Below are 26,199 nucleotides of genomic sequence, written 5' to 3'. Positions count from 1 at the left end.
GAGGAGGCCATAGCTTCCTTGTCCTCCCCCTCCAAAGGCATTATTTCCAGCATCCTAACTAGCACGGGATCCGGCCTGGTTTCAGGAAGCGGAGCCGGACACCTGATCAGCTTTGCCTTCGCTATCCACTCCTGTTTAAAAGGACAGCTCTTTTAGGGCCAAGTTTATTATACGGATAGAAGGTCCGGGCACAAGGTTGCTTACTTGAGTATCTGGGCGATTGCAGCTTAGGCCTGCGTCCACGGTTAAATTCTGGAGAGCTCGCGGTCCCTCTGGATTAAACTCCCACAGGCGAAGGGAGCAACGTTTGCCGGGCAATATTCGGTGGATCAGCATGACCTGCGTCACCTTGACCAGGCTAAAGTCTCCTTCCAAGAGATCCTTAATGCGGCCCTGCAACAAGGGCACGTCTTTGGGCAAGCCCCAATTTAACCCCCTGTTAAGCCATGACGCCAACCGTGGTGGGGGACCCGAACGAATGGCAGGAAGCGCCGCCCACTTGGCGCTCCGGGGAGCGGTGATATAAAACCACTCTCGTTGCCACAAGCCTAGCTCCTCCTGAAAAGAGCCCTCGGGCCATGGAGCATCAGCATTTTTGCTTATAATAGCGCCTCCGCACTCTACGTGCCGTCCCTTGATTATCTTCGGCTCCACTTTGAAAGTCTTGAGCCATAATCCGAAGTGGGTGGTAACACGGAGGAACGCTTCGCATACGACGATAAACGAGGAGATATGGACGATGGACTCCGGAGCTAAGTCGTGAAATTCCAGCCCGTAATAAAACAGCAATCCTCTCACAAAGGGATCCATCGGGAAGCCTAGCCCCCAAAGGAAGTGAGAAACAAACACCACACTCTCACCAGGCTGGGGACTGGGGATAGCCTGCCCTTGAGCAGGCAACCTGTGCGGAATTTCAGCAGTCAAGAACTTAGCCTCTCTCAACTTTAGCACGTCCTCCTCCGTGATGGAGGAGGGCATCCATCGGCCCTGAAGGTCGGAACCGGACATTGTCGAAGGTCCGAAGCGCCTGGAATCTGGAACCTAGGGTGTTGGAACTCGAGGCGATGGGCGAACTCGTTTGCGATTGAAAAAAGGGAGCAAGGCCCTGGTCTCTTTATAAGAGGTTGAATACCAGGAGCCCTCCCCGTGACCGTTTGGGACTCGCCTTTAATCGAAAAAGCAGGCTAGCGGGCACGATTGGGTTACCCACGTCCGTATTGATGAGAATCCCGTAAAAGGGGGTACATGATCTCTGCTTTGACAAGACGTGCCAAGGAAACCGCCTCGCAAAACATGCTGAGGTGAAAAAGTAAAAACGATTCGAAGGACTTGGCTGTAGTGTGTTGACGCACTGCGGAATACGTCAGCAGATTTGATTTGTGTTAATATTATTCTCTCTATGGCAATATGTGGAAACTTATTTTGCAGAGCCAGACACTACTCTTGGTGTTTACAAACTTCTATGAAGGACTTGGAGGAGGAACCCGCCTTGCAATGCCGAAGACAATTTTGCGCGTCGGACTCGTCGTCATTGAAGCCTGGTTCAGGGGCTACTGAGGGAGTCCTAGATTAGGGGGTGTTCGGGTAGCCGGACTATACCTTCAGCCGGACTCATGGATTATGAAGATACAAGATTGAAGACTTCGTCCCGTGTCCGGATGGGACTTTCCTTGGCGTGGAAGGCAAGCTTGGCGATGCGATATTCAAGATCTCCTACCATTGTAATCGACTCTGTGTAAGCCTAACCCTATCCGGTGTCTATATAAACCAGAGGGTTGTAGTCCGTAGGACAGGATCAACTCCATACACAACAATCATACCATAGGCTAGCTTCTAGGGTTTAGCCTCCTTGATCTCGTGGTAGATCTACTCTTATACTACCCATATCATCAATATTAATCAAGCAGGAGTAGGGTTTTACCTCCATCGAGAGGGCCCAAACCTGGGTAAAACAAAGTGTCCCTTGTCTCCTGTTACCATCCGGCCTAGACGCACAGTTCGGGACCCCCTACCCGAGATCCGCCGGTTTTGACACCAACAATCTTCGTAGAATATGTAGGAGCCAATATGAGCATCTAGGTTCCGCTATTGGTTATTGACCGGAGACGTGTCTCGGTCATGTCTACATTGTTCTCGAACCCGTAGGGTCCGCACGCTTAAGGTTTCGATGAAAGTTATATTATGAGTTTATGAGTTTTGATGTACCGAAGGAGTTCGGAGTCCCGGATGAGATCGGGGACATGAAGAGGAGTCTTGAAATGGTCGAGACGTAAAGATCGATCTATTGGACGACTATATTCGGACATCGGAAAGGTTCCGAGTGGTTCGGATATTTTTCGGAGTACCGGGGAGTTACGGGAATACGGGAGAAGAAGTATATGGGCCTTATTGGGCTTTAGGGGAGAGGGAGAGGCAGGCCGCGCGCCCCCCCAAGGCCTAGTCCGAATTGGACTAGGGGGAGGGGCTGCACCACCTCCTTCCTTCTCTTCCCTCTTCCCCTTCCTTGTCTCCTACTCCTACTACATGGAAGGACTCCTAGTTGGACTAGGAAAGGGGGAATCCTACTCCCGGTGGGAGTAGGACTCCCCTAGGGCGCGCTATAGAGAGGGCTGGCCCTCCCCTCCTCCACTCCTTTATATACGGGGGCAGGGGGCGCCCCATAGACACACAAGTTGATCCTCGTGATCGTTTTCTTAGCCGTGTGCGGTGCCCCCTTCCACCATACTCCTCGATAATATTGTAGTGGTGCTTAGGCGAAGCCCTGCGACAGTTGAACATCAAGATTGTCACGACGCTGTCGTGCTGACGGAACTCTTCCCCGACACTTTGCTGGATCGGAGTCCGGGGATCGTCATCGAGCTGAACGTGTGCTAGAACTCGGAGGTGCCGTAGTTTCTGTGCTTGATCGATTGGGCCGTGAAGACGTACGACTACATCAACCGCGTTGTGCTAACGCTTCCGCTGTCGGTCTACAAGGGTACGTAGATCACACTCTCCCCTCTGATTGCTATGCATCACCATGATCTTGCGTGTGCGTAGGAATTTTTTTTGAAATTACTACGTTCCCCAACAACTTTCCCCACTACTTTCCCCCATTCATGTCCTCTTTGAACCACATCTTACATTCATGCGATACAACTTTCCCCACTACTTTCCCACTTCCTTTCCTTTTTGAACCACGTCCTAGATTCATGCTATGCAACTTTTCCCACTACTTTCCCCCATTCCTTTCCTCTTTGAACCATGTCCTAGATTCATGGTATACAACTTTCCCCACTACTTTCCTGTTTGATCCAACACCTAGATTCAATTGCAGAAGCGGAAAATGCCCACATGCAGCTACAGCAATGCATGTGGAATAAGTAAATTATACCTGAAAGTTCTTGGGGTGTGGTTCGGTGGGCGACCGGAGGCTGTTCGACCCACACTATGTACGACAGTGAAGAAGAAGGGGTCGGAGGCCCTCCCGTGCCGCCGCTGGGTGAAAGTGAACAACTACACCGGTAGTGGATTCCCTCCCTAGCTGACGGCGATAGCATTAAGCCTCCTTCCCTTCCCGACGGACGGATCCTGCCGGCTCTTTGACTAGTAGTGAGGGGAGAGAGAGCGGCCAACAAAGTCTTGTTTAGATCTAGAGAGGGTGAGAGACTGTGAACAAAGCAACTACAAGCAGACCAGTAGTGAGGGGAGAGAGAGAGGCCAACGAAGGCTTGTTTAGATCTGGAGAGGGTGAGAGAGTGTGAAGAGAGAAACTACAAGCGCTGAGGCTCCAGCATGTATATATATTGGAGAGAGTGTGAAGAGTGCAAACCCTAGAAAACAAGCACCGAGGCTGCAGCTTACACGTGATGAGGTGATTATACGGTCACTACGAGATCGTATAGCTCCGTATCCATCCATTTTGACCAGTCAAAGAATCCTCCTGGCACGAATTATGCTCAAGTGTAGTTATCGAACCCGAGACCTCAAGTTTGATGAGCGAACAGGCTAACCAGCTACTCAACCCTCCCGTTATGTTCAATGAGAGGAAAATAAACTTTTATGCATTCCTACATTCGTGTGACAAGCATGTCGTGTTTTTTTGTGTGTGGGAGTCATTGGGATTTAAATCATAATCATGTCATGTGGCTTTGGTGGTAAGACTATCCACAGTGGTGTAGAAATAATGCAGCCTTAGTCACCTTACCTCTCTCCACGTAGTATGTTGGGTCCCACCAGTCAGAGGGTGAAACAAACAAATTAATAAGAAAAGTTAAAAGCGCCAGCGGTGTATCTTACCTCACACATCTCGCTACTGCTCGGGAACACTGTCCAATTGATCCATCTGTTCGCTCACGTACTATTTTAAGTGAATCCTTATTATAACATGCACACAATTTCAGGCACTTGTATTCGACCTAAGTCTGTGTGCCACCGTATCTCGTACGACTCCCTCCGTCTAGGTGTAATAAGTCATGTTAGAAGGTGCTGCGGGACCAAGGTGCAAGCAGATTGGAGGAGGAGGAGAAGCTTGACCGGTCATTCCTCCAATCAAAGCCCTGATTTCTGTCTCTAAACGCAACAATTAATCCAAACAACTAAGAGATGTCGTTTTAGCTACCATGTAGGGCCACGTATTAACTTGCATGCAAGCTGACTTTGATTTCTTGACTGATCAACGCGTAGTTGCGCTCCATGCATTGGGTTTCCGGGGAGATAACAAGGTAGAGTAAGAAGCGTTTGGTTACATTGCTTAGGCTGGTCATAGTGGTGAGTAACTTGGACTAGTACAACATGCATATGTTACTAGTCTATGTTACTACAACGCGAAGTTTGTCGTCGAAAGCGAGCCGGTCTGGCTCTCCTAAGCTAGTAAGGTTTTTCTAGCCCACCCAAGCTAGCTGGCCCACAAAAGCTAACATATTTTAACAGTTCCAAACGCCTAACCTTGCCCGGCTATGCTATAAGCTATTCTTTCTAAGGATCCAAACACTCCGTAAGTAACAACGCTCGCTAGCAACGAGGCCAGGAGGGGATTGAGATATGAAGTTAATGGACGACGCCTAAACATTTTGGGAATATATGATTTCCGTAGGAGGACTTAACACATAGACGGAGGGAGTACTACTCCTTAGTCCAGGTTTGACGGAATATCCGTCCCCTATTCTCTTCTTGTACGTACTCCATTTGTATCTCACTTCCTGTGGCTTCGCACTCGCATGATTTTCCTATTCTATGAACCTGTGTGTGCGTGTGCATGTGCGTGTGTGTGTGTGTTTAACAACATGTGTGTGTTAGAGAGAGCGACAGATCGACGTACTCCTATAGAGAGATGGTGTGTAGTGTACGATTTTAGCCGTGAGAGTCGGTGCATCTTCTCGTTTCCGGGCGTCCGATTGGGATAGGCGGACAGCTGCCACGCCCGCTCCCGACCAGCATGGCCCACCCAAAGCCCCTCGATCGCCCGCGCACGCTTCCCGCCCGAAACGGTCAGTGCCGCTCCAAAGAATCGGTGCCGCATTCATGCCCGGGCAGAGAGGACGCGACCTCTCACTGGTGCTTGCGTTGAAGGGAGAAGCGGATTGAAGAGTAATGGTTGCTTCGTCCGTCCAAGTTACTGCTGGGTCTATGTGATTTGACGGCTCATTGGTGATACGTCTCCGTCGTATCTACTTTTCCAAACACTTTTGCCCTTGTTTTGGACTCTAACTTGTATGATTTGAATGGAACTAACCCGGACTGACGCTGTTTTCAGCAGAATTGCCATGGTGTTGTTTTATGTGCAGAAAACAAATATTCTCGGAATGTCCTGAAACTCAACAGAACATCTTAGAAAAAATAATAAAAAATCCTCGCCAAAGATGAAGACAGGGGGCCCACACCCTTCTCACGAGGGTGGGGGCGCCACCCCTAGGGCGCGCCCCCCTACCTCGTGGGCCCCCTGGAAACCCTCTGACGCCAACTCCAATTCTATATATTTGCTTTCGGAGAGAAAAAAAATAAGAGAGAAGAAATCATCACGTTTTACGATACGGAACCGCCGCCAAGCCCTAAAACCTCTCGGGAGGTCTGATCTGGAGTCCGTTCGGGGCTCCGGAGAGGGGGATTCGTCGCCGTCGGCATCATCAACCATCCTCCATCACCAATTTCATGATGCTCACCGCCGTGCGTAAGTAATTCCATCGTAGGCTTGCTGGACGGTGATGGGTTGGATGAGATTTATCATGTAATCGAGTTAGTTTTGTTAGGGTTTGATCCCTAGTATCCACTATGTTCTGAGATTGATGTTGCTATGACTTTGCTATGCTTAATGCTTGTCACTAGGGCCCGAGTGCCATGATTTCAGATCTGAACCTATTATGTTTTCATGAATATATGTGAGTTCTTGATCCTATCTTGCAAGTCTATAGTCACCTACTATGTGTTATGATCCGGCAACCCCGAAGTGACAATAATCGGGATCACTCCCCGTGATGACCTTAGTTTGAGGAGTTCATGTATTCACTATGTGCTAATGCTTTGTTCCAGTCCTCTATTAAAAGGAGGCCTTAATATCCCTTAGTTTCCAATACGACCCCGCTACCACGGGAGGGTAGGACAAAAGATGTCATGCAAGTTCTTTTCCATAAGCACGTATGACTATATACGGAATACATGCCTACATTACATTGATGAATTGGAGCTAGTTATGTGTCACCCTACGTTATGACTGTTACATGATGAACCGCATCCGGCATAATTATCCATCACTGATCCGGTGCCTACGAGTTTTCCATATACTGGTTTACGCTTATTTACTTTCCCGTTGCTACTGTTACAATCACTAAAAAATACCAAAAACATTACTTTTGTTGCCGCTACCACTACTGTTATATTACTTTGCTACTAAACACTTTGCTGCAGATACTAAGTTTCCAGGTGTGGTTGAATTGACAACTCAGCTGCTAATACTTGAGAATATTCTTTGGCTCCCCTTGTGTCGAATCATTAAATTTGGGTCAAATACTCTACCCTCGAAAGCTGTTGCGATCCCCTATACTTGTGGGTCATCAAGACCAAATTTCTGGCGCCATTGCCGGGGAGCATAGGTCTATTCTTTGAGTCACTTGGGATTTATATCTACTGGACACTATGAAGAACTTGAGAGATCCAAAAACCAAGATCTATCCCTCAACTACGAGGGGAGGTAAGGAACTGCCATCTAGCTCTGCACTTGATTCACATTCTGTTATGAGTAAGCTAGCGACACCTACACCTGCTTCTGCTATTCGTTCTGATATGTCGCATGTTATTGATGATGCCACTTCTGCTATGCATGATACTTATGATGAAATTGCTTCTATGCCTGATACTACTGTGCCCCTTAGTGAATTTCTTAATGAACAAATTGCTAGGGCTAGAGAAAAAGAAATTATTGAATCTGAATACGATGATGATAGTGATGATGAAAATATGCCTGTTATTCCTGAGGGCTATCTTTTTGATATGGAATCTTCTGCCGCTATTTTAGCTTGCAAGGATAGATATGAGCTTAAGAGGTTATTAATTAAATGGAACAAAGAATCACTTAGAGATAAAATGAAACCCGACCCTGCTTTTGCTACTTCACCTATTTGTGTTCCTGATAAGGATTATGAATTCTCTGTTGATCCTGATATAATTACTTTGGTTGAATCTGATCCGTTTTATGGCTACGAATATGAAACTGTTGTGGCACATCTTACTAAGTTAAATGATATAGCTGCCCTGTTTACTAATGATGAGAGATCGTGTTACCTCTATATACTCAAAATATTTCTGTTCTCATTAAAGGGTGATGCTAAGATATGGTTTAATTCTCTTGATCCTGGTTGTGTGCGTAGTCCCCAGGATATGATTTATTACTTCTCTGCTAAATATTTCCCTGCTCATAAGAAACAAGCTGCTTTGAGGGAAATATACAACTTCGTGCAAATTAAAGAAGAGAGTCTCCCACAAGCTTGGGGGCGCTTCTCAAGCTACTTAATGCTTTGCCTGATCATCCTCTTAAGAAACCTGAAATACTTGATATCTTTTATAATGGACTAACTGATGCTTCCAGAGATTACTTGGATAGTTGTGCTGCTTCTCTTTTCAGGGAAAGAACACCGGATGAAGCTGAAATTCTATTGAATAATATGTTGACAAATGAAAATAATTGGGCACCTCCTGAGCCAGCTCCTGCTCCAATTACTGAACCTATTCCTAAACCAACTCCAAAGAAGAGAGGTGTTCTATTTCTCAGCCCCGAAGATATGCAAGAGGCAAAGAAATCTATGAAAGAGAAAGGTATTAAAGCTGAAGACGTTAAGAATTTACCTCCTATTGAAGACATACATGGTCTTAATATACCGCCTGTTGAAGAAACATATGATCTTAATTCTTTATTTATTGAAGAACCCCCTGATGCGGATATCCTGACACGGGTAGTAAAGGTAAATTCTCTCTATAGATATGATAAAGCTGAAGTCCCTCCTACTAAAATTGCTAGTCAGTGCTTGGATGAGTTTGATAACTTTATGTTTAAGCAAGACGACTTCAATGCTTATTTTGGTAGATAATTAAAAGAAAATGCTTATATGATTAGACGCTTGCGTGATTATATGGCTAATATTAAAGGTGGACTTAAACTCGTTAGCAAACATGCTTCTATGGTTACCACTCAAGTAGAACAAGTACTTAAGGCTCAAAAAGAAGTGCTTGATGAAATGAATAGTAAGAAAAATAATTATGCTGTTAGAGTGGCTACTAGAACTGGTAGAATGACTCAGGAACCTTTGTATCCTGAAGGCCACCCTAAGAGAATCGAGCAAGATTCTCAAAGAAATAATATTGATGTGCCTAGTTCTTCTAAAAAGAAGAAGAAGAAAAATGATAGAACTGTGTAAACTTCTAGTGAACCTATTGCTGAACCACCTGATAATCCAAATGATATTTCTATGTCTAATGCTGAAACACAATCTGGTAATGAACATGAACCTAGTAAAAATATTAATGATGATGTTCATGATGATGCTCAACCTAGTAATGATAATGATGTAGAAATTGAACCTGCTGTTGATCTTGATAGCCCACAATCAAAGAATCAACATTATGATAAAAGAGACTTTGTTGCTAGGAAACATGGTAAAGAAAGGGAACCTTGGGTTCAGAAACCCATGCCTTTTCCTCCAAAACCATCCAAGAAAAAGGATGATGAGGATTTTGAGCGCTTTGCTGAAATGATTAGGCCTATCTTTTTGCGTATGCGATTAACTGATGTGCTCAAAACAAATCCTTATGCTAAATATATGAAGGAATTACTAATAAAAGAAAGATACCGGAAGCTGAAATTTCCACCATGCTTGCTAATTATACTTTTAAGGGTGGAATATCAAAGAAACTCGGAGACCCCGGAGTACCTACTATACCTTGCTCCATTAAAAGAAATTATATTAAAACTGCTTTATGTGATCTTGGAGCCGGTGTTAGTGTTATGCCTCTCTCTTTATATCGTAGACTTGACTTGAATAAGCTGACACCTACTGAAATATCTTTGCAGATGGCTGATAAATCAACTGATATACTTGTCGGTATTTGTGAGGATGTGTCTGTTGTGGTTGCAAACGTTACTATTTTAACGGACTTTGTTATACTTGATATTCCCGAGGATGATAGTATGTCTATTATTCTTGGAAGACCTTTTCTTAATACTGCAGGGATTGTTATTGATTCCAACAAAGGTAATGTCACTTTTCATGTTAATGGTAATGAGCATATGCTACACTTTCCGAGGAAACAACCTCAAGTTCATAGTATCAACTCTATTGGAAAAATTCCATCGATTATATTTGGAAGTTTTGAATTTCCTCTTCCTACTGTCAAGAAGAAATATGATATTCTTATTATTGGGGATGTGCATATCCCCGTTGAGGTAAATTAGTGTTATTCGAAATTTCTCTGGTTTCATGATTATCGGAATGAGTTTGTTAACAAGACTTGATCAACCTTGTTAGTGGATTCTTTTTGATGAGCATGAGATGGATGAAACTAGAAGCACAAACTTTTGTACCCCACTTTTACTTTCTGTTATTTATATTAAATAAAGTAAAAATAGTATTTTTTGTCTGTTTCCTGACTTATCCATGCAACATAAAAATATCCTGAAAATAGAAGTCCTCAGAATGACATGCCAATTTAATATGATTTTTTCGGGAATATTTGAGGATTTACTCTGCAAAAATTACCGCGGGAGGAGCTGCCACCTGGCCACGAGGGTGGTGGGCGCCCCCCCCCCCTATAGGGCGCGCCCCCCTGCCTCGCGGGCCCATGGTGGCCCTCCTCCACTTATCCCAGCACCCATCTTCTTCCTCTGTCTCACACAAACCCGAAAAACCAACTCAAGCACGAGTTCCAGCCACTTTTTCTGTGATTTTCGATCTCCTTGCTCAAAGCACCTCTCGCAAAACTGCTTGGGAGATTGTTCCTTGGTATGTGACTCCTCCATTGGTCCAATTAGTTTTTGTTCTAGTACTTTATTCTTTGCAAATTTGTGCTGCATAGGTGACCATGTTCTTGAGCTTGCATGTCAAATTTATATGGTTCCAAGTAGTTCTAATGCTTGATATAGGCTCTAGGCACTTGTAGGAGTAGTTGCTATCAATATTATTGAGTTTGGTTTACTTTAATTTTGAAGTTACTAAAAGTTTCAGAATTTTTCAGAGAAAAACAATATGCTTAGGAAGATGTTCCAAGGTGGTTCCTCTAAGAAGCAAGGACCCAGGATTGCTATGCGCGATGCTGACGAGGATCCACCAAGAGACGCTCTAGTACGGCCTATTCATGCTCATGGTGGATTATATCCTACTCATGCTTGCATCCAGTGTTTATTAATTTTAATGCATGTACATGGCTGTTGTCGCTCTCTAGTTGGTCGCTTCCCAGTCTTTTGCTAGCCTTCACTTGTACTAAGCGGGAATACCGCTTGTGCATCCAATCCCTTAAACCCCAAAGTTATTCCAGATGAGTCCACTATACCTTCCTATATGCGGTATCTACCTGCCATTCCAAGTAAATTTGTATGTGCCAAACTCTAAACCTTCGAATAAACATTCTGTTTTGTATGCTCGAATAGCTCATGTAGAAACCAAGGTTGTCCTTATCTTCCGTGTTAGGCGGGTTATTCTCAAGAGGAGTGGACTCCGCTCCTCACTCACGAGAAAATGGCTGGTCACCGGGATGCCCAGTCCCATGCTTTATGCAAACTAAATCAAAATTAATTGCAAACAAAACTCCCCCTGGGACCTGATGTATGTTGGAGGCACTCGTTGTTTCGAGCAAGCCATGGATTGATGCCTGTTCATGGAGGGGGAGTATAAACTTTACCATTCTGTTTGGGAACCGCCTATAATGTGTTTAGCATGGAAGATATCGCCATCTCTTAGTTGTTACATTGACAATGAAAGTATACCGCTCAAAATACAATTTATCTCTATTTCAAAACCGAGCTCTGGCACCTCTACAAATCCCTGCTTCCCTCTGCGAAGGGCCTATCCATTTACTTTTATGTTGAGTCATCACCCTCTTATTAAAAAGCACTAGCTGGAGAGCACAGCTGTCATTTGCATTCATCACTGTTAATTTATATTGGGTATGACAATGATTGGATCTCTTTTTACCATGAATTACAATGTCTAGTTAGTCCTTGATCTTTAAAGGTGCTCTGCATTTATGTTTTGCGGTCTCAGAAAGGGCTAGCGAGATACCATCTTGTTATATCGTATTATGATTGTTTTGAGAAAGTGTTGTCATCCGATATTTATTATTATGACTTGCTAGTTGATTATGCTATTGTCATCTGATATTCATCTGAGAATTATTGCAAATGTGGTTAGTTATGATCTATGCTGAAAACTTGAATGCTCGCTTGACATAGTTACAACAACAAGAGCAAACAGAGTTTGTAAAAGCTCTTCTTTCTTTCTTTCAGTTTGTCAACTGAATTGCTTGAGGACAAGCAAGGGTTTAAGCTTGGGGGAGTTGATACGTCTCCATCGTATCTACTTTTCCAAACACTTTTGCCCTTGTTTTGGACTCTAACTTGTATGATTTGAATGGAACTAACCCGGACTGACGCTATTTTCAGCAGAATTGCCATGGTGTTGTTTTATGTGCAGAAAACAAATATTCTCGGAATGTCCTGAAACTCCACGGAACATCTTAGAAAAAATAATAAAAAATCCTCGCCAAAGATGAAGACCAGGGGGCCCACACCCTTCTCACGAGGGTGGGGGCGTCCCCCCCTAGGGCGCACCCCTACCTCGTGGGCCCCTGGAAACCCTCCGACGCCAACTCCAACTCTATATATTTGCTTTCGGAGAGAAAAAAATAAGAGAGAAGAAATCATCATGTTTTTTGATACGAAGCCGTCGCCAAGCCCTAAAACTCTCGGGAGGGCTGATCTAGAGTCCGTTCGGGGCTCCGGAGAGGGGGGTTCGTCGTCGTCGTCATCATCAACCATCCTCCATCACCAATTTCATGATGCTCACCGCCGTGCGTGAGTAATTCCATCGTAGGCTTGCTGGACGGTGATGGGTTGGATGATATTTATCATGTAATCGAGTTAGTTTTGTTAGGGTTTGATCCCTAGTATCCACTATGTTCTGAGAATGATGATGCTATGACTTTGTTATGCTTAATGCTTGTCACTAGGGCCCGAGTGCCATGATTTCAGATCTGAACCTATTATGTTTTCATGAATATATGTGAGTTCTTGATCCTATCTTGCAAGTCTATAGTCACCTACTATGTGTTATGATCCGGCAACCCCGAAGTGACAATAATCGGGACCACTCCCGGTGATGACCTTAGTTTGAGGAGTTCATGTATTCACTATGTGCTAATGCTTTGTTTCGGTTCTCTATTAAAAGGGGGCCTAAATATCCCTTAGTTTCCAATAGGACCCCGCTGCCACGGGAGGGTAGGACAAAAGATGTCATGCAAGTTCTTTTCCATAAGCACGTATGACTATATACGGAATACATGCCTACATTACATTGATGAATTGGAGCTAGTTCTGTGTCACCCTATGTTATGACTGTTACATGATGAACCGCATCCAGCATAATTATCCATCACTGATCCGGTGCCTATGAGTTTTCCATATACTGGTTTACGCTTATTTACTTTCCCGTTGCTACTATTACAATCACTACAAAATACCAAAAACATTACTTTTGCTGTCTTTACTTTTGTTGCCGCTACCACCACTATCATATTACTTTGCTACTAAACACTTTGCTGCATATACTAAGTTTCCAGGTATGGTTGAATTGACAACTCAGCTACTGATACTTGAGAATATTCTTTGGCTCCCCTTGTGTCGAATCAATAAATTTGGGTTGAATACTCTACCCTCGAAAGCTGTTGCGATCCCCTATACTTGTGGGTCATCAATTGGTCATTATTACTGAGGTGGTAGGACTGCTGGATGTCCCACGCTTTTGGCGAAAGGAGGTACTGCTAGATTACAATTTTCTACATTCTTACGTCGGCGGAGTGCAAGAGTAGTGAAAACACGCAGGCCCAATGATTACATGGCCCACCTCACACTACAACTTTATTTATAAATGACGCGGCACCTACTACTCGTTCTCCTATAAACCTTGCGCTTGGCACCTCCAAACTATTAACCTTGCGATCGGCTCTTCGCCTCTTCGGGAAGTCGAGCAATAATGGTACTGCAGTATATATCGTTCTGGCTATATGAGACCGAATGAATTACTGCACGTCCACCACATGGCGAGGGTCGAGGGGCGAGGGAGAGTGCGTACTATTACGTCTGTTTCAATATGGACTACATACAGAGCAAAATGAGAGAATCTACACTCTAAAATACATCTATATACATTAGTGTTTGGAGTATGTATTGGTAGTTCATATTGAAATCTACTAAATGACATATATTCCAAACAATATGATAATCTCTCTAACCAAGGTAGGGACGAGGAGTAAATGGAGGGGGTACTAGTAAAATTTTCTCCTCGTCCTGCGAGCCACCGCGCGCGTGGGCGAGGCAGCGGGCATAAGGCGTAGTAAGCAAGCTTCACCTCATCCTGCGAGCCACCGCGCCCGTGGGCGGGGGAGACGGTGTACAAGCAAGCTTCTCCTTGTTCTGCGAGTTGACGGGACACATCAAAAGTACTCCAGTGTATAGAGCCTTGCCTCTAAGGTAGACCCCACATGGTTTGCCTCTTTTTTAACATAACGCGTCAAGTCGCAATTTGTTTGTTCACCCGTGGTAGACGATCCTCCCTCCATCTAGTGGACAACCAGTACACGTGTCAAATTACCATGTGGGCTGCCTTTTCGTATAGAAATGAGCTCCACCGTGTACCCGCGCGGGTGTGGTTGGGAAAGAGACGGGAGTACGTGCGCCGTGCGTGCACCTCTTCTCTTCATGCACATCCCCCACCTATGTGGGTGTGTGTGAGAGATACAAACCTAGACAAATGTCTTGTGCGTTCGTGAGTGTTTATTATTTTGGGGGGAGGTTGATTTCGTGAATGTATTTGTGGGAATATGTCTCGATGACATCTCAAACAAAATTTTGCATGCAATGTGTGTCGGTGTCAAAACCGGCGGATCTCGGGTAGGGGGTCCCGAACTGTGCGTCTAGGCCGGATGGTAACAGGAGGCAAGGGACACGATGTTTTACCCAGGTTCGGGCCCTCTCGATGGAGGTAAAACCCTACGTCCTGCTTGATTAATATTGATGATATGGGTAGTACAAGAGTTGATCTACCACAAGATCAGAGAGGCTAAACCCTAGAAGCTAGCCTATGGTATGATTGTTGTTGTCTATGTTGTCCTACGGACTAAAACCCTCTGGTTTATATAGACACCGGAGAATGTTAGGGTTACACAAAGTCGGTTACAATGGTAGGAGATCTGAATATCCGTATCGCCAAGCTTGCCTTCGACGCCAAGGAAAGTCCCTTCCGGACATGGGACGAAGTCTTCAATCTTGTATCTTCATAGTCCAGGAGTCCGGCTGAAGGTATAGTCCGGCTATCCGAACACCCCCTAATCCAGGACTCGCTCAGTAGCCCCTGAACCAGGCTTCAATGACGACGAGTCCGGCACGCAGATTGTCTTCGGCATTGCAAGGCGGGTTCCTCCTCCAAGTATTTCATTGAAGATTTTGAACACAAAGATAGTTTCCGGCTCTGCAAAATAAGTTTCCACATATTGCCATAGAGAGAATAATATTTACACAAATCTAATCTGCTGACATATTCCATAGTGTGACACACCACGGCCAAGCCTTTATCCGAGTTGTTTCATTATCCCACCTCAGTGCGTCATGCGAGGCGGTTTCCTTGGCACGTCTTGTCCAGGGAGAGATCGTGTCCCCTTATTCCGGGATTCTCATCAATACGGGCGTGGGTGACCCAACCGCGCCATTGATTACGGCGCTTGGAGATAAGCGAGTTTTACCAGGCTTGGTGGGGACACGTAGTTGCATCCACCCATATAAGGGGATAAGGATCCACCTTTTCACCTACGCCTTCTTCCTCCTTTGCCTATCCATTCTCGCGCACTCAAGCTCCAGCGCCCAAGTCCGCACTCCCACCTCAACCTTCTCCAGCCATGTCCAGAGCGGGAGGCAAGTGGATGGTCTCCTCCGTCATGGAGGGACACATCAAAAAGCTGAGGAAGGCCGGATACCTGTCTAACGACATCGCGCACCGGCTTCCCGAAAAGGGGCAGCTCATCCCCATCCCTAGGACCCATGAGAGGGTGGTGTTCCTCCCCCATTTCCTCCGCGGACTGGGCTTCCCTCTCCACCCATTTGTCCGGGGGCTCATGTTCTACTATGGCCTGGATTTCCACGATCTGGCCCCGAACTTCGTCCTCAACATCTCGGCGTTTATCGTCGTGTGCGAGGCTTTCCTCCGCATCCACCCCCATTTCGGCCTATGGCTCAAGACTTTTAACGTCAAGCCGAAGGTGGTGCGCGGCAACAAGGAGGAGTGCGGAGGTGCCATGGTGGGCAAGATGGCCAACTCCTATGGCTCGAGGGCTCCTTTGTGGAGACCCTGAAGGGGTGTCAATCGTGGTGGTTTTATATCACCGAGCCGTGCGACCCCGCATGGGTCGCAGCCCCCGAGTTTCGATACGGACCCCCTATGCGGCTCACCTCCTGGAAGGAGACGGGCCTGTCGTGGGGTAAAAGGGAGAGCTGACCGGACTCCAAACATGCATCCAAACCCTAGTGGAGAAGAAGCTCAAACTTGTCAACGTAGTCCAGGTTATGCTCATCCGCCTGATCCTCCCGTGTCAACAACGGGCTTTCAACCTGTGGGAGTTCGACCTGGCACAGCACCGAACTATGAGCAGGCTCTTCGACACGACGTACGAAGATGCCTGGAGGGTGCTTTTCAAGGGCGCCGAGGCCCCCGCATCCGCTACCGAGGATCGCGGATTCAGTACGCAGCACCATGCTCATGCGGTAAGCTGTTATTTTTCCTTTTATGGGATATTAGGTTATCCTAGTTTGACTCCATGCGGGATCTAAGCTCCCTTACCTTTGACAGGATTGGCAGGTGACGTCCGGACAGATCAACTGTCCGGCTCAGTTGCCCGAAGGCCCAGCGGACGCTCGCTTGGCGAAGCTGCTGGTGCTGGCACCCTATGTGGTGCCGGAGAAGAAGGCCGCGAAAAGGGCCACGGGGACTCGAAAGAGTGCCCGGCGCCAGGAGGTGTCGGATTCATCATCCGGCGGTTCCGAGGCGCATTCCTCCCGTGAAGACGAGGAGGAAGAATAAGAAACCTCTCCCCCTCCAGCGGGAGGAGAGAAGAAAAGGAAGGCCGCCCTCTCTGGGGAGGCCGGAGGGTCCCAGAAGGGGAAAACCCTTCCTCCGGACTACTCCACCGACGCCGACGACGGCGGAGAGGAGTGGCAGCCCAGGGCCAAGCCCCTGGCGAAATCGTAAGTATCCGGATACCGGAGTAACTCATAGTATTCGTTTATTGCACAGCTTTCCCTTATGTCGAAATATGTTTATGCAGCCCGCCCAAAGACTGGCTCGACGCATCGTCGAGCAGCTCACTGGACTCGTTGGATGTGAACTCGCTTCCGACGGCTTCAACCCCCCGCCCTACGGACGACACCGAAGTGTTGTCCCAACAGGTTCCAAGCCAGGAGGAGGTGGTCCTGGAGGCGCCGCAAGGCGACCTCCCGGACTCCAGGAGTAAAGGGGATGAAACCCCCCAGGGCTCCATGTCTGGCTCAAGGCCGGACACTACTCCGGAACCTTCAAAGGTTCCAGAGTCCGGCGGGCGACCTCCTTCCAAGAGGAGCAAGCGCACCGTGCCGGTGACCCCGTCCAACCGAGGGCGCCGGACAATCTGTTGGAGGTGCTCGAAGGCGCCTCCATCGACGAGGGGCACCGCACTATTATGAGTGCGGTGGTCCAGAAGGTTCAGTCCGCCAAGAGCGGACTGACTGAAGCTTGTACTAGCCTTTTAACAGGCTTTGAGGTAAGTAAAGAATGTTTAAATAATATTACCTCATAGACAGTAGCCCCTGATGCTCTGTTGGGCATTCGGGAAGAAAAGCTGAATAGAGGATCAAAGAATTCGCAGGAGTCTAACAAAAGGAGTCAATATGCGTATGCAGGCTTCTCTGCTGGCGTCCGCCGCACTGACTGCGGAAGTGGACACGCTGAAGCAGAGCCTCGAGAAGTCCGAGCAAGAGCTTGGGCGTGCCAAGAAGAAGCTCGAGGAGAAGGAAGGTAAGAAATACCTTGTTTGAATATGTATAAAAAAGGTGCAATTGCAAAAAATGACAGGATTAACATGGCTATTGTAGGGGCCACGCTGAGGTGGCGACCCTTAAGCAAGCACTGCTCGAGGCCGAGAAGAGTGTGGCCGCGGAGCGCACCGAGCGGGAGAAGTATGAGGCCGAGGTTGGCAAGGTGCGGCAAGAGCTCCAGGTTCTCATGAAGAAACATGAGAGTTTGGAGCTTGACTCGAAGACGCGAGCGTCCGAGCTCGCGGCGGCTATAGAAAATGCCAAGTCTGCAAAGACCGAATCCCAGAAGACCCTCCAGGAGTTGGATGAGGTGAAGAAGATAGCGGCAGGTAAGGCATTCTTTATGCAAAGCACACATATAAACGTGAGTTACTTGTTACTTACCCGAATTCGGAGTTCTCCAGGAGCGTTCGCAGATCTTCCCCGGAGTGTGTCCGATGCCGCCGCGTTCTGTCGAGCCGAGGAGGGCAGATCGATAGAGAAGGTGTTCTGGTCTCAGTATGCTGAGGCCGGACACGCCGTGCCCCTGAGCGACCAGCTGAAGCAACTGGTCGAGCTTCACAAGGCGGCCGAACGGGCCATGAAGGGCCTCCTAGTTCGGCTGTGGCCTGGAGAGGCTCTGCCTGGGAGCTATTTCGGGCTGGTGCGGCGGCTGGTGGAGGTCTGTCCAAGGCTCGAAGTCATCAAGCGCTCCGTCTGCATTAAAGGTGCCCGTAGGGCCCTTGCCCGTGCTAAGGTGCATTGGGGCAAGATGGATGCTGAGAAGCTTGTGAAGGACGGGCCACCGCGGGGGAAAGAACATCGCAAGCCCGAAAATTACTATAAGGATGTTCTGAAGGGTGCCTGCCTTGTGGTGGATGAATGTTCTAGGGATGTAATTTTTGAGTAAAACTCGCTCGTTTTTGTCCTGTGCGCTGAAAACTTGTTCATATGCGCTGAGCAATGCTATTTGAATTTAAAATATTACCTTCTGTGCGGCTGTTTATCAATTCTGAGAGATGGCGAGTCGTCGGCTTCTGCCCCCGTTCCGCTAGTGCTGGGGTATTCAGGGATAAACCTGAGCGCTCTTTTTCCCATGTTTGGGTCCTTCGAGGGAGGCGCTCAGCCCAACGAACAAGGCAATCGGACTATAACGCGTGAACACTCTCACTTAGCCATAGAATTCTATAATTTTAAATTTCGGCGAAGCCCCTAGTATTCGGAAGACCGAGTTTGGGGCGCTATCCACGCCTTGGCCGGACAGAGCCGACTCCTCTCCCTAAGCGGCATAAGTCTTTAGGGACTCGAAAAAACCTCTCGAACAGCGACCAGCTCTCGCTTCATCATGACAGTCAGTTTTAGCTTTCTCCACTGAGGTGCTCGGCCCAGCTCAACTGGGGCACAATCGCAGTGGTTCTCCTAGTGCTACCTTAGCCGATATAGCGGAACGTAAGGCACCAAACCATAGGAGCCGGGCAAACCCAACTATTGACCCAAGACATGATTCGAAGCCGATGCATATAATGCTATAAGATCGGGGTGCCGCACTTGTGAAAGTGTTCGGACTTCTCACACCATATTGAGGGGTACTAAAACCCCTGGCGTATTTTGGCCGTACCAAATTGTACGGGTACAACATGTCGCTAAGGAACATATATTTATAAAAAGGTAATGCAAAAATGGACAAAAGCTATGCATTGTTTATTAAAAATAGCTGCAATCAAAGCAGAACGATACAAATAATGCGATAAACAAAAAGTTGGACTATTTAACATGTCTGCTCCAGGGGCAAGCTGCGGAATAGTATGCGAAACAGGTATACTGCTCGTGATAGAGACCACCTGTGAGTTCCGTAATGCGGCGTGGCTTGTCTGCCTCCCTGGTTCTTACATCGTTTGTGCGGCAATTGAACTGCCGAACAGGCCTTCCGAAGAATGGAGTCCTGAAAGTAAGAGAAAATTAAGAAATTGGCAGCCCCTGGTGCGGTTTAAGCCGTGTTTCGGGTATGCCGTGATGGTGCCCCTCCCTCTGTACCCATGGTATTTTTAGAGCGTAGTTATGTACGTGAAGCACTGGCGTCGCCTTTTTGCGAGGGTTGGGGTTGGGGCCGCATTGCTACTCCTGCTCGGAACGTGCCAGGCGGTCTTGTTGTAGGTTACTCCGGGTGCGCTTGACGGTGTCCGGATGTTTAATGGCCAGACTGGAGAACTGCCTGGAGAGGCTGCTTTGTACTTCCGCTGCAAGGGCCGCCGTGTGCTCCTCCATTCGGAGGGAGCGTTCGGTGTTTCCATTGACCGTAATTACTCCTCGAGGGCCTGGCATCTTGAGATTAAGGTATGCGTAGTGCGGGACCGCATTGAACTTGGCGAATGCGGTTCGCCCGAGCAGTGCATGATAGCCACTGCGGAATGGGACTATGTCGAAGATTAACTCCTCGCTTCGAAAGTTATCCGGAGATCCGAAGACCACTTCAAGTGTGACTGAGCCTGTACAGTTGGCTTCTACACCTGGTAGTATGCCTTTAAAGGTCGTTTTGGTGGGCTTAATCCTCGAGGGATCTATGCCCATTTTCCGCACTGTATCCTGGTAAAGCAGGTTCAGGCTGCTGCCGCCGTCCATAAGGACTCTAGTGAGATGAAATCCGTCAATAATTGGGTCTAGAACCAATGCGGCGAATCCGTCATGACGGATGCTAGTGGGATGGTCCCTTCGATCAAAGGTGTCGGGCAGGAGGACCATGGGTTGAACTTTGGGGCGACTGGCTCTACCGCGTATACGTCCCTTAACGCGCGCTTCCGCTCCCTTTTGGGGACGTGGGTTGCGTATATCATGTTCACCATCCGTACTTGTGGGGGAAAACCCTTCTGTCCACTGTTGTTCGGCAGCCAGGGTTCCTCGTCATCGTCGCTATGCAGCCCCTTGTCTTCATTTTCGGCATTTAACTTGCCTGCCTGCTTGAACAGCCAAGAATCCTTGTTGGTGTGATTGGTCGGCTTTTCGGGGGTGCCATGTATCTGGCACAAGCGGTCGAGTATTCGGTCCAAACTGGACGGGCCCCTAGGATTCCTTTTGAATGGCTTTTTCCGCTAACCGGATTTAGAGCCTCGGAATCCGGCATTAACTGCCGTATCCTCAACATTGTCGCCGTTAATGCGGCACTTCTGCTTGTTGCGACGCGACCTGCCACTATTGTCCCTGGTATCCGAATTACCAGGGTTCTTGGTCATATTGTTGCTACGAGCAAGCCAGCTGTCTTCTCCCATGCAAAAGCGGGTCATGAGTGTCGTGAGTGCTGCCATAGATTTCGGCTTTTCCTGTCCTAGGTGCCGGGCAAGCCACTCGTCACGGATATTGTGCTTGAAGGCTACTAGGGCCTCTGCATCCGGACAAACGACTATTTGATTTTTCTTTGTTAGGAACCGTGTCCAGAATTGCCTGGCCGATTCATCTGGCTGCTGAATTACGTGGCTTAGGTCATCGACGTCTGGGGGTCGCACATAAGTGCCCTGGAAATTGTCAGGAATGCGGCTTCCAGGTCCTCCCAACAACTGATTGATCTTGTTGGCAAGCTGTTAAGCCAATGCCGAGCTGGTCCTTTAAGCTTGAGTGGGAGGTATTTGATGGCGTGGAAATCGTCGCCGCGGGCCATATGGATATGAAGGAGATAATCCTCGATCCATACCGCAGGATCTGTTGTGCCATCATATGATTCGATGTTTACGGGCTTGAAATCCTCGGGGATTTGATGATCCATTATTCCATCTGTGACGCATAGTGGGTGTGCGACGCCTCTGTACTGGGCTATATCACGACGTAGCTCCAATGAGCTTTGTCTACTGTGTTCGGCCCTGCCGAATTTGTGGCCGGCGTGACGGTTACCGTCTCGAGCCGTGGGGCGCCCACGCGATCCGTAGATCGATCTTGTTTTCCTAGCCTTGTCCTCCAACATATCGCATAAGTCCGGCGCATATTCCCGTGCCTTGGTACGTGGTGCGGCTTGTGTGGAAGGCCGAGAGGCCTCTCTGTCGCGGCCACGAGGTGGTCGGTCGGCCGCATCAAGTGCTTCCTCCTCTAATCGGGGTAGCAACCTGCGCTTTGGGTAGCTCTTGGAGGGGCGTTCGAGTTTATGCTCTTCGACCGCAAGGACTTCAGTCCATCTGTCGACTAGCAAATCTTGATCAGCTTTAAGCTGTTGCTATTTTTTCTTGAGGCTTCTTGTCATGGCCATAAGCCTGCGTTGAAAATGCTCTTGTTCGACGGGATCCTCTGGCACGACGAATTCGTCGTCGTCGAGGCTTGCCTCGTCTTCGGAGGGAGGCATATAATTATCGTCCTCGACCTCTCTGTCAGCCGCTCTCTCATGAGGGCTGGTTTCTCCATCCTCCTATGCTAAATCTTGCTCGAGGGGATTTTCTTCGGCGCTTTCCGAAGTATTATTATCTCCCGTGATGGAATCACCGTGTTTGTTTTGGCGGGATTTTAGGCGGCGCCGCTGACGCCGGCGCTTAGGCTGTTTCTTGGAGGGGTCATCCTCCGTTGTTCCATCGCCATCTCCTTCTTTTGGGGTGTCCACCATGTATATGTCATACGACGAGGTGGCTTTCCAAGGCCTAGTAGGCGCTGGTTCTTGATCATCTCCTTCATCGGCGTCCATACCGTCGATGTCTTCGGAGTCGAAGTCGAGCATGTCGGTTAAATCGTCGACAGTGGCTACAAAGTGGGTGGTGGGTGGGCTTTGAATTTCTTCATCGTCCGAATCCCAACCTTGCTGACCGTAGTCCGGCCAGGACTCTCCTGATAAAGAGAGAGACTTCAGTGTCTTCAGAATATCGCTGAAAGGCGAGTGCTGAAAGATGTCTGCGGCAGTAAACTCCATGATCGGCGCCCAATCGGATTCGATCGGCACGGGCGCGGAGGGTTCGGAGTCCGGCTCCTTGGAGTCATGAATCTCGCGGCGTACGGGGCTGGTGTTTGGCTCAATCGCCATTGGGATCGCAGCCCTCGAGGTGGCGTCCAACCGCCCATCCTCGATCGGCGCAGTTGGCTCTGACTTAAGGGTTGAAGCTGATGTGGGTGCGGCCTCCAGGGCACTGTTCGGCGGCAGAGCTAGATCATGCTCGTTGGGACAGTGCGGCGCGCTCGGCAGTGGCTCGAATCCGTTGAAGATCAAGTCTCCGCGGATGTCAGCTGTGTAGTTTAAACTTCCGAATATGACCTGACGGCCAGGGGCGTAGCTTTCGATCTGCTCCAGACGGCCAAGTGAATTGGCCCGCAGTGTGAAGCCACCGAAGACAAAGATCTGTCCGGGGAGGAAGGTCTCACCCTGGACTGCATCTCTATTGATGATCATAGGAGCCATCGAGCCTAACGGCGACGACACAGAGGAACTCTCAATGAAAGCACCAATGTCGGTGTCAAAACCGGCGGATCTCGGGTAGGGGGTCCCGAACTATGCGTCTAGGCCGGATGGTAACACGAGGCAAGGGACACGAAGTTTTACCCAGGTTCGGGCCCTCTCGATGGAGGTAAAACCCTACGTCCTGCTTGATTAATATTGATGATATGGGTAGTACAATAGTAGATCTACCACGAGATCAGAGAGGCTAAACCCTAGAAGCTAGCCTATGGTATGATTGTTGTTGTCTATGTTGTCCTACGGACTAAAACCCTCCAGTTTATATAGACATCGGAGAGGGTTAGGGTTACACAAAGTCGGTTACAATGGTAGGAGATCTGAATATCCGTATCGCCAAGCTTGCCTTCCACGCCAAGGAAAGTCCCTTCCGCACACGGGATGAAGTCTTCAATCTTGTATATTCATAGTCCAGGAGTCTGACTGAAGGTATAGTCCGGCTATCCGAACACCCCCTAATCCAGGACTCCCTCAATGTGTGTGAAATGGAGGCCTATCCATATCATATATAGAGGGTCAGGCGATCCACGAGAAGAGAGGGAGGGGTCATAGATATCGATAGAGTCGAAGAGAGGATCAATTGGGTGGGTGCGAGATCGATGAAGAGAGCCATCGAAATTGTGTGTGTGTGTGCAAGTCAAAGATATAGGGCGACTGACCTAGCTACCGGAAGGTCAGAGGGCACAGGTCAAGTTTGTGTGTGGCAGGGAGACATGACTAGAGCGCTCGATGTATCGGTGTGTGTGTGTGTGTGGGAGGGGTGGGGGAGGGGTAGGCAGATGCCTAACTATAGAGGTAGAACGACTCATATATGTGTTGAGAAGGAGAGACCCGGCTATGTCTTGAGGGAGATCAGTCGACTTCCATACATAACTGAAGGACGGGAAATAGGATGGGACAGAGAGAGAGAGGGAGGGAGAGGGGTAGAGTGCTGGATGGGTGATGGAGTTGCTTCTCGAAGATGGTGGGAGAGGCCTACTAGACAAACTGAGGGTGGAACTGTAATATTATCAATAAGAGTGGGGATGTGTTTCTGTGTGTGCCTGTGCGTGATAGATCTGTCGGGACACATCCATGGATGATGAAGGGGGACCATGTGTTTGGTAAGCAAACCTAACTAGATCGGTAGATCAATTGTTGTTTGTCAGACGAAGGGAGAGACATAACTAATGGAGTAGATCGATCGACGCGTGGGGAAAAACGAGTTATAAGGACCTAGATAGCTATATGTATAGCGGGAGATCAGTCGGTGTACGTCCATTTGTTAGAGGCAAATAAGGCCCGACGAGATGGATAGACAGAGAGAATGGAGCTAGGAGGTGGTGCGAGGGCCCAGCTACTAGCTAGATAGGGGGAGGAGTGTGCGGTTGTGAGATCGATGAAAAGAGGGGCGAGAGTTTACACGTGTGTGGGACCGTATGAGAGACACAAGGCAAGGACACATAAAGCAGGAGATTGAAGGTGCGTGTGTATGTTGTAGGCAGACATCGCTGGAGAGGTTTATCGATCGGTGAGTGTCGGAAAGGAGTTGTGGAGACTGTGGGAGAACGACCTAAAGAAAAGAAAAAATGAATGTGCGTGATGGATAGAATGCTGAGAGAGGGGGAGGGCGAGGAGGGCGTGTTCATGCATAAGAGAAAGTTAGTGGTATCTACAAACGTTAGAGGATTGTGTGGGTGTAAGAGACTAACAAAGATCATAATTTGATATGAAAGTGGATTCATATATTTGAATAGGAGATCATAGTGTTTTAAACATAGGCATGCATGAATATAGCGGTGATACGTGTGTTGGTTTTGCACATGTTATACCATAATGTGGTGATGCATGGCGTTTGCAACTCACAGCTAAATGTCGAACAATCTAAACCATACTATACATCGAACAATCTCACATTTTATTTGAATTTGTGATAATGTGTGGCATTTTCAGCTTACAACTAAATATCGAACAATCTAAACAATACTATATATCGTACATTCTCACATTTTATTTGAATTTGTGGTAATGTGTGGTGTTTGCAACTCACATCTAAATACTTGTAGGCGTAGGGGGGCGGGGCACCATACGTAATGTGATAAACACATTATACATATGAGACATGGTTTAGTTTGTGAAGATCTAGCTAGAGCTTGAAATGTACTATGATTTGAAATCAACATAAAGTGGATTCAAAAAATCGAGTTCGAGTTCATATAGTACACATAGTTCATATGTAACTCGAGACTAATCATGTGGTGTGCTGTGAAGATAATACACAAAACATGGTTTAACTTGACAATAATGACGATTGTAGATCATATTAAAACAGAGAAACGAATTCAAATGCTTTGACTTCACAACAATCATTATTGTAGATATTATTTAAATAGAGAAACGAATTCAAATTTAGTTCATATTGAAGTGGTAGTATATACGTTTGGAATGCACTAAAATGTTCATTTGAGTACTAGGTTGCATGCATTATACACGTAGCGAAATATTTTAATTGAACATAACATGAATTCAAAGTTTTGAATGACATTTGTAGTGCGAATTGATTTGGTACAGTACACGTTAGGCTTGTCCGGAAATTTCAACCCGCGCCTTGTTAGCCCGAAATATTTAAGATATATCTTTGTCTCACTGTGCTCGAACAACTCCCTCCATCTCAACCCGCGCCTTGCTATTCCAAAATTACAACGCGCGCGAAAACTCCCACCTCCTGTGAAATCCCGACACGCGAAATGCCCGTGATACCCCTAAACCGAAAGAACCGCCTCAAATCGGTGGGGGTACTTTCGTAACTTACCCCACATTTTGGACAAGCGTGTCCCTAAGCCATGGTTCCCCCACTCCCATCAAATCCGCCCACCCATTCGTACACTGAGGCCGGCAAAACCCGTGAAGCCACGCACCCTCCTCCGTCCACCACCCAGCCGGAGCCTCTTCCCCGACGACGTCGTCCATAGCAACACCTCGACGTCCCTCATCCATCGTACCAGATGAGGATCCATCGTCGATCTGGTCGTCC

The sequence above is a fragment of the Triticum urartu genome, chromosome 4A, assembly GCF_056163025.1.
Source record: "Triticum urartu cultivar PI428250 chromosome 4A, HENAU_Tu73, whole genome shotgun sequence".
In the NCBI taxonomy this organism is placed as follows: domain Eukaryota; kingdom Viridiplantae; phylum Streptophyta; class Magnoliopsida; order Poales; family Poaceae; genus Triticum; species Triticum urartu.
The sequence above is the reverse complement of the archived record's forward strand: the minus strand, read 5'-3'. Positions refer to the sequence as shown.